This window comes from Oncorhynchus keta, chromosome 15 (genome assembly GCF_023373465.1).
Source record: "Oncorhynchus keta strain PuntledgeMale-10-30-2019 chromosome 15, Oket_V2, whole genome shotgun sequence".
Lineage (NCBI taxonomy): Eukaryota > Metazoa > Chordata > Actinopteri > Salmoniformes > Salmonidae > Oncorhynchus > Oncorhynchus keta.
The window spans coordinates 9,755,812-9,764,751 of record NC_068435.1 but is presented as its reverse complement, the minus strand read 5'-3'; the positions used below and the strand labels follow the sequence as shown (position 1 = coordinate 9,764,751).

The 8,940-nt window shown below is 35.0% G+C and overlaps 1 protein-coding gene and 1 long non-coding RNA gene across 10 annotated transcripts in view; one reads left to right on the top strand and one right to left on the bottom strand.

Moving 5' to 3' along the window:
* The window catches only part of LOC127907563 (uncharacterized), a 6,732-nt gene extending 2,515 nt beyond the window's left edge, over positions 1-4,217 (top strand). The window contains exons 2-3 of the long non-coding RNA XR_008064861.1: positions 3,632-3,813; positions 3,849-4,217. This is a non-coding gene — a long non-coding RNA (uncharacterized LOC127907563). The remainder of the gene's footprint in view (positions 1-3,631; positions 3,814-3,848) is intronic.
* The window catches only part of LOC118395167 (activated CDC42 kinase 1-like), a 178,421-nt gene that overhangs the window by 33,202 nt on the left and 136,279 nt on the right, over positions 1-8,940 (bottom strand). The gene's annotated exons all lie outside the window — the stretch shown is intronic.

Here is an 8,940-nt window from a genome sequence, read left to right as displayed (position 1 = left end):
CTTTAATATGGTTCAGGTTAGTAATGAGGACATGTCTTTAATATGGTTCAGGTTAGTTATGAGGACATGTCTTTAATATGGTTCAGGTTAGTTATGAGGACATGTCTTTAATATGGTTCAGGTTAGTTATGAGGACATGTCTTTAATATGGTTCAGGTTAGTTATGAGGACATGTCTTTAATACGGTTCAGGTTAGTTATGAGGACATGTCTTTAATATGGTTCAGGTTAGTTATGAGGACATGTCTTTAATATGGTTCAGGTTAGTTATGAGGACATGTCTTTAATACGGTTCAGGTTAGTTATGAGGACATGTCTTTAATATGGTTCAGGTTAGTTATGAGGACATGTCTTTAATACGGTTCAGGTTAGTTATGAGGACATGTCTTTAATATGGTTCAGGTTAGTTATGAGGACATGTTTTTTTTGGTTCAGGTTAGTTATGAGGACATGTCTTTAATATGGTTCAGGTTAGTTATGAGGACATGTCTTTAATCGTTAATATGGTTCAGGTTAGTTATGAGGACATGTCTTTAATATGGTTCAGGTTAGTTATGAGGACATGTCTTTAATACGGTTCAGGTTAGTTATGAGGACATGTCTTTAATACGGTTCAGGTTAGTTATGAGGACATGTCTTTAATCGTTAATATGGTTCAGGTTAGTTATGAGGACATGTCTTTAATACGGTTCAGGTTAGTTATGAGGACATGTCTTTAATATGGTTCAGGTTAGTTATGAGGACATGTCTTTAATATGGTTCAGGTTAGTTATGAGGACATGTCTTTAATACGGTTCAGGTTAGTTATGAGGACATGTCTTTAATCGTTAATATGGTTCAGGTTAGTTATGAGGACATGTCTTTAATATGGTTCAGGTTAGTTATGGGGACATGTCTTTAATCGTTAATATGGTTCAGGTTAGTTATGAGGACATGTCTTTAATACGGTTCAGGTTAGTTATGAGGACATGTCTTTAATATGGTTCAGGTTAGTTATGAGGACATGTCTTTAATATGGTTCAGGTTAGTTATGAGGACATGTCTTTAATATGGTTCAGGTTAGTTATGAGGACATGTCTTTAATATGGTTCAGGTTAGTTATGAGGACATGTCTTTAATACGGTTCAGGTTAGTTATGAGGACATGTCTTTAATATGGTTCAGGTTAGTTATGAGGACATGTCTTTAATATGGTTCAGGTTAGTTATGAGGACATGTCTTTAATACGGTTCAGGTTAGTTATGAGGACATGTCTTTAATATGGTTCAGGTTAGTTATGAGGACATGTCTTTAATCGTTAATATGGTTCAGGTTAGTTATGAGGACATGTCTTTAATACGGTTCAGGTTAGTTATGAGGACATGTCTTTAATATGGTTCAGGTTAGTTATGAGGACATGTCTTTAATCGTTAATATGGTTCAGGTTAGTTATGAGGACATGTCTTTAATATGGTTCAGGTTAGTTATGGGGACATGTCTTTAATCGTTAATATGGTTCAGGTTAGTTATGAGGACATGTCTTTAATACGGTTCAGGTTAGTTATGAGGACATGTCTTTAATACGGTTCAGGTTAGTTATGAGGACATGTCTTTAATATGGTTCAGGTTAGTTATGAGGACATGTCTTTAATCGTTAATATGGTTCAGGTTAGTTATGAGGATATGTCTTTAATACGGTTCAGGTTAGTTATGAGGACATGTCTTTAATATGGTTCAGGTTAGTTATGAGGACATGTCTTTAATATGGTTCAGGTTAGTTATGAGGACATGTCTTTAATACGGTTCAGGTTAGTTATGAGGACATGTCTTTAATACGGTTCAGGTTAGTTATGAGGACATGTCTTTAATACGGTTCAGGTTAGTTATGAGGACATGTCTTTAATACGGTTCAGGTTAGTTATGAGGACATGTCTTTAATACGGTTCAGGTTAGTTATGAGGACATGTCTTTAATATGGTTCAGGTTAGTTATGAGGACATGTCTTTAATATGGTTCAGGTTAGTTATGAGGACATGTCTTTAATACGGTTCAGGTTAGTTATGAGGACATGTCTTTAATATGGTTCAGGTTAGTTATGAGGACATGTCTTTAATCGTTAATATGGTTCAGGTTAGTTATGAGGACATGTCTTTAATATGGTTCAGGTTAGTTATGAGGACATGTCTTTAATATGGTTCAGGTTAGTTATGAGGACATGTCTTTAATACGGTTCAGGTTAGTTATGAGGACATGTCTTTAATACGGTTCAGGTTAGTTATGAGGACATGTCTTTAATACGGTTCAGGTTAGTTATGAGGACATGTCTTTAATACGGTTCAGGTTAGTTATGAGGACATGTCTTTAATATGGTTCAGGTTAGTTATGAGGACATGTCTTTAATCGTTAATATGGTTCAGGTTAGTTATGAGGACATGTCTTTAATACGGTTCAGGTTAGTTATGAGGACATGTCTTTAATATGGTTCAGGTTAGTTATGAGGACATGTCTTTAATCGTTAATATGGTTCAGGTTAGTTATGAGGACATGTCTTTAATATGGTTCAGGTTAGTTATGGGGACATGTCTTTAATCGTTAATATGGTTCAGGTTAGTTATGAGGACATGTCTTTAATACGGTTCAGGTTAGTTATGAGGACATGTCTTTAATATGGTTCAGGTTAGTTATGAGGACATGTCTTTAATATGGTTCAGGTTAGTTATGAGGACATGTCTTTAATATGGTTCAGGTTAGTTATGAGGACATGTCTTTAATATGGTTCAGGTTAGTTATGAGGACATGTCTTTAATACGGTTCAGGTTAGTTATGAGGACATGTCTTTAATATGGTTCAGGTTAGTTATGAGGACATGTCTTTAATATGGTTCAGGTTAGTTATGAGGACATGTCTTTAATACGGTTCAGGTTAGTTATGAGGACATGTCTTTAATATGGTTCAGGTTAGTTATGAGGACATGTCTTTAATCGTTAATATGGTTCAGGTTAGTTATGAGGACATGTCTTTAATATGGTTCAGGTTAGTTATGAGGACATGTCTTTAATATGGTTCAGGTTAGTTATGAGGACATGTCTTTAATACGGTTCAGGTTAGTTATGAGGACATGTCTTTAATACGGTTCAGGTTAGTTATGAGGACATGTCTTTAATCGTTAATATGGTTCAGGTTAGTTATGAGGACATGTCTTTAATACGGTTCAGGTTAGTTATGAGGACATGTCTTTAATATGGTTCAGGTTAGTTATGAGGACATGTCTTTAATACGGTTCAGGTTAGTTATGAGGACATGTCTTTAATATGGTTCAGGTTAGTTATGAGGACATGTCTTTAATCGTTAATATGGTTCAGGTTAGTTATGAGGACATGTCTTTAATACGGTTCAGGTTAGTTATGAGGACATGTCTTTAATATGGTTCAGGTTAGTTATGAGGACATGTCTTTAATATGGTTCAGGTTAGTTATGGGGACATGTCTTTAATCGTTAATATGGTTCAGGTTAGTTATGAGGACATGTCTTTAATATGGTTCAGGTTAGTTATGGGGACATGTCTTTAATCGTTAATGGTTCAGGTTAGTTATGAGGACATGTCTTTAATATGGTTCAGGTTAGTTATGAGGACATGTCTTTAATATGGTTCAGGTTAGTTATGAGGACATGTCTTTAATATGGTTCAGGTTAGTTATGGGGACATGTCTTTAATCGTTAATACGGTTCAGGTTAGTTATGAGGACATGTCTTTAATATGGTTCAGGTTAGTTATGGGGACATGTCTTTAATATGGTTCAGGTTAGCTATGAGGACATGTCTTTAATATGGTTCAGGTTAGTTATGAGGACATGTCTTTAATATGGTTCAGGTTAGTTATGAGGACATTTGTTTAATACGGTTCAGGTTAGTTATGAGGACATGTCTTTAATATGGTTCAGGTTAGTAATGAGGACATGTCTTTAATATGGTTCAGGTTAGTTATGAGGACATGTCTTTAATATGGTTCAGGTTAGTAATGAGGACATGTCTTTAATATGGTTCAGGTTAGTTATGAGGACATGTCTTTAATATGGTTCAGGTTAGTTATGGGGACATGTCTTTAATATGGTTCAGGTTAGCTATGAGGACATGTCTTTAATACGGTTCAGGTTAGTTATGAGGACATGTCTTTAATATGGTTCAGGTTAGTTATGAGGACATGTCTTTAATATGGTTCAGGTTAGTTATGAGGACATGTCTTTAATATGGTTCAGGTTAGTTATGAGGACATGTCTTTAATAATATGGTTCAGGTTAGTTATGAGGACATGTCTTTAATATGGTTCAGGTTAGTTATGAGGACATGTCTTTAATACGGTTCAGGTTAGTTATGAGGACATGTCTTTAATATGGTTCAGGTTAGTTATGAGGACATGTCTTTAATATGGTTCAGGTTAGTTATGAGGACATGTCTTTAATACGGTTCAGGTTAGTTATGAGGACATGTCTTTAATATGGTTCAGGTTAGTTATGAGGACATGTCTTTAATACGGTTCAGGTTAGTTATGAGGACATGTCTTTAATATGGTTCAGGTTAGTTATGAGGACATGTTTTTTTTGGTTCAGGTTAGTTATGAGGACATGTCTTTAATATGGTTCAGGTTAGTTATGAGGACATGTCTTTAATCGTTAATATGGTTCAGGTTAGTTATGAGGACATGTCTTTAATATGGTTCAGGTTAGTTATGAGGACATGTCTTTAATACGGTTCAGGTTAGTTATGAGGACATGTCTTTAATACGGTTCAGGTTAGTTATGAGGACATGTCTTTTCGTTAATATGGTTCAGGTTAGTTATGAGGACATGTCTTTAATACGGTTCAGGTTAGTTATGAGGACATGTCTTTAATATGGTTCAGGTTAGTTATGAGGACATGTCTTTAATATGGTTCAGGTTAGTTATGAGGACATGTCTTTAATACGGTTCAGGTTAGTTATGAGGACATGTCTTTAATCGTTAATATGGTTCAGGTTAGTTATGAGGACATGTCTTTAATATGGTTCAGGTTAGTTATGGGGACATGTCTTTAATCGTTAATATGGTTCAGGTTAGTTATGAGGACATGTCTTTAATACGGTTCAGGTTAGTTATGAGGACATGTCTTTAATATGGTTCAGGTTAGTTATGAGGACATGTCTTTAATATGGTTCAGGTTAGTTATGAGGACATGTCTTTAATATGGTTCAGGTTAGTTATGAGGACATGTCTTTAATATGGTTCAGGTTAGTTATGAGGACATGTCTTTAATACGGTTCAGGTTAGTTATGAGGACATGTCTTTAATATGGTTCAGGTTAGTTATGAGGACATGTCTTTAATATGGTTCAGGTTAGTTATGAGGACATGTCTTTAATACGGTTCAGGTTAGTTATGAGGACATGTCTTTAATATGGTTCAGGTTAGTTATGAGGACATGTCTTTAATCGTTAATATGGTTCAGGTTAGTTATGAGGACATGTCTTTAATAGGGTTCAGGTTAGTTATGAGGACATGTCTTTAATATGGTTCAGGTTAGTTATGAGGACATGTCTTTAATCGTTAATATGGTTCAGGTTAGTTATGAGGACATGTCTTTAATATGGTTCAGGTTAGTTATGAGGACATGTCTTTAATCGTTAATATGGTTCAGGTTAGTTATGAGGACATGTCTTTAATACGGTTCAGGTTAGTTATGAGGACATGTCTTTAATATGGTTCAGGTTAGTTATGAGGACATGTCTTTAATATGGTTCAGGTTAGTTATGAGGACATGTCTTTAATCGTTAATATGGTTCAGGTTAGTTATGAGGACATGTCTTTAATATGGTTCAGGTTAGTTATGAGGACATGTCTTTAATATGGTTCAGGTTAGTTATGAGGACATGTCTTTAATATGGTTCAGGTTAGTTATGAGGACATGTCTTTAATATGGTTCAGGTTAGTTATGAGGACATGTCTTTAATATGGTTCAGGTTAGTTATGAGGACATGTCTTTAATACGGTTCAGGTTAGTTATGAGGACATGTCTTTAATACGGTTCAGGTTAGTTATGAGGACATGTCTTTAATACGGTTCAGGTTAGTTATGAGGACATGTCTTTAATATGGTTCAGGTTAGTTATGAGGACATGTCTTTAATATGGTTCAGGTTAGTTATGAGGACATGTCTTTAATACGGTTCAGGTTAGTTATGAGGACATGTCTTTAATACGGTTCAGGTTAGTTATGAGGACATGTCTTTAATCGTTAATATGGTTCAGGTTAGTTATGAGGACATGTCTTTAATACGGTTCAGGTTAGTTATGAGGACATGTCTTTAATATGGTTCAGGTTAGTTATGAGGACATGTCTTTAATACGGTTCAGGTTAGTTATGAGGACATGTCTTTAATATGGTTCAGGTTAGTTATGAGGACATGTCTTTAATATGGTTCAGGTTAGTTATGAGGACATGTCTTTAATACGGTTCAGGTTAGTTATGAGGACATGTCTTTAATATGGTTCAGGTTAGTAATGAGGACATGTCTTTAATCGTTAATATGGTTCAGGTTAGTTATGAGGACATGTCTTTAATACGGTTCAGGTTAGTTATGAGGACATGTCTTTAATATGGTTCAGGTTAGTTATGAGGACATGTCTTTAATTTAATATGGTTCAGGTTAGTTATGAGGACATGTCTTTAATATGGTTCAGGTTAGTTATGGGGACATGTCTTTAATCGTTAATATGGTTCAGGTTAGTTATGAGGACATGTCTTTAATACGGTTCAGGTTAGTTATGAGGACATGTCTTTAATATGGTTCAGGTTAGTTATGAGGACATGTCTTTAATATGGTTCAGGTTAGTTATGAGGACATGTCTTTAATATGGTTCAGGTTAGTTATGAGGACATGTCTTTAATATGGTTCAGGTTAGTTATGAGGACATGTCTTTAATACGGTTCAGGTTAGTTATGAGGACATGTCTTTAATATGGTTCAGGTTAGTTATGAGGACATGTCTTTAATATGGTTCAGGTTAGTTATGAGGACATGTCTTTAATATGGTTCAGGTTAGTTATGAGGACATGTCTTTAATATGGTTCAGGTTAGTTATGAGGACATGTCTTTAATCGTTAATATGGTTCAGGTTAGTTATGAGGACATGTCTTTAATACGGTTCAGGTTAGTTATGAGGACATGTCTTTAATATGGTTCAGGTTAGTTATGAGGACATGTCTTTAATACGGTTCAGGTTAGTTATGAGGACATGTCTTTAATATGGTTCAGGTTAGTTATGAGGACATGTCTTTAATCGTTAATATGGTTCAGGTTAGTTATGAGGACATGTCTTTAATATGGTTCAGGTTAGTTATGAGGACATGTCTTTAATATGGTTCAGGTTAGTTATGAGGACATGTCTTTAATACGGTTCAGGTTAGTTATGAGGACATGTCTTTAATCGTTAATATGGTTCAGGTTAGTTATGAGGACATGTCTTTAATATGGTTCAGGTTAGTTATGAGGACATGTCTTTAATATGGTTCAGGTTAGTTATGAGGACATGTCTTTAATATGGTTCAGGTTAGTTATGAGGACATGTCTTTAATACGGTTCAGGTTAGTTATGAGGACATGTCTTTAATCGTTAATATGGTTCAGGTTAGTTATGAGGACATGTCTTTAATATGGTTCAGGTTAGTTATGAGGACATGTCTTTAATCGTTAATATGGTTCAGGTTAGTTATGAGGACATGTCTTTAATACGGTTCAGGTTAGTTATGAGGACATGTCTTTAATATGGTTCAGGTTAGTTATGAGGACATGTCTTTAATATGGTTCAGGTTAGTTATGAGGACATGTCTTTAATATGGTTCAGGTTAGTTATGAGGACATGTCTTTAATACGGTTCAGGTTAGTTATGAGGACATGTCTTTAATACGGTTCAGGTTAGTTATGAGGACATGTCTTTAATATGGTTCAGGTTAGTTATGAGGACATGTCTTTAATATGGTTCAGGTTAGTTATGAGGACATGTCTTTAATACGGTTCAGGTTAGTTATGAGGACATGTCTTTAATATGGTTCAGGTTAGTTATGAGGACATGTCTTTAATATGGTTCAGGTTAGTTATGAGGACATGTCTTTAATACGGTTCAGGTTAGTTATGAGGACATGTCTTTAATACGGTTCAGGTTAGTTATGAGGACATGTCTTTAATCGTTAATATGGTTCAGGTTAGTTATGAGGACATGTCTTTAATATGGTTCAGGTTAGTTATGGGGACATGTCTTTAATCGTTAATATGGTTCAGGTTAGTTATGAGGACATGTCTTTAATACGGTTCAGGTTAGTTATGAGGACATGTCTTTAATATGGTTCAGGTTAGTTATGAGGACATGTCTTTAATATGGTTCAGGTTAGTTATGAGGACATGTCTTTAATATGGTTCAGGTTAGTTATGAGGACATGTCTTTAATACGGTTCAGGTTAGTTATGAGGACATGTCTTTAATATGGTTCAGGTTAGTTATGAGGACATGTCTTTAATATGGTTCAGGTTAGTTATGAGGACATGTCTTTAATATGGTTCAGGTTAGTTATGAGGACATGTCTTTAATATGGTTCAGGTTAGTTATGAGGACATGTCTTTAATACGGTTCAGGTTAGTTATGAGGACATGTCTTTAATATGGTTCAGGTTAGTTATGAGGACATGTCTTTAATATGGTTCAGGTTAGTTATGAGGACATGTCTTTAATATGGTTCAGGTTAGTTATGAGGACATGTCTTTAATATGGTTCAGGTTAGTTATGAGGACATGTCTTTAATACGGTTCAGGTTAGTTATGAGGACATGTCTTTAATATGGTTCAGGTTAGTTATGAGGACATGTCTTTAATATGGTTCAGGTTAGTTATGAGGTTAATATGGTTCAGGTTAGTTATGAGGACATGTCTTTAATACGGTTCAG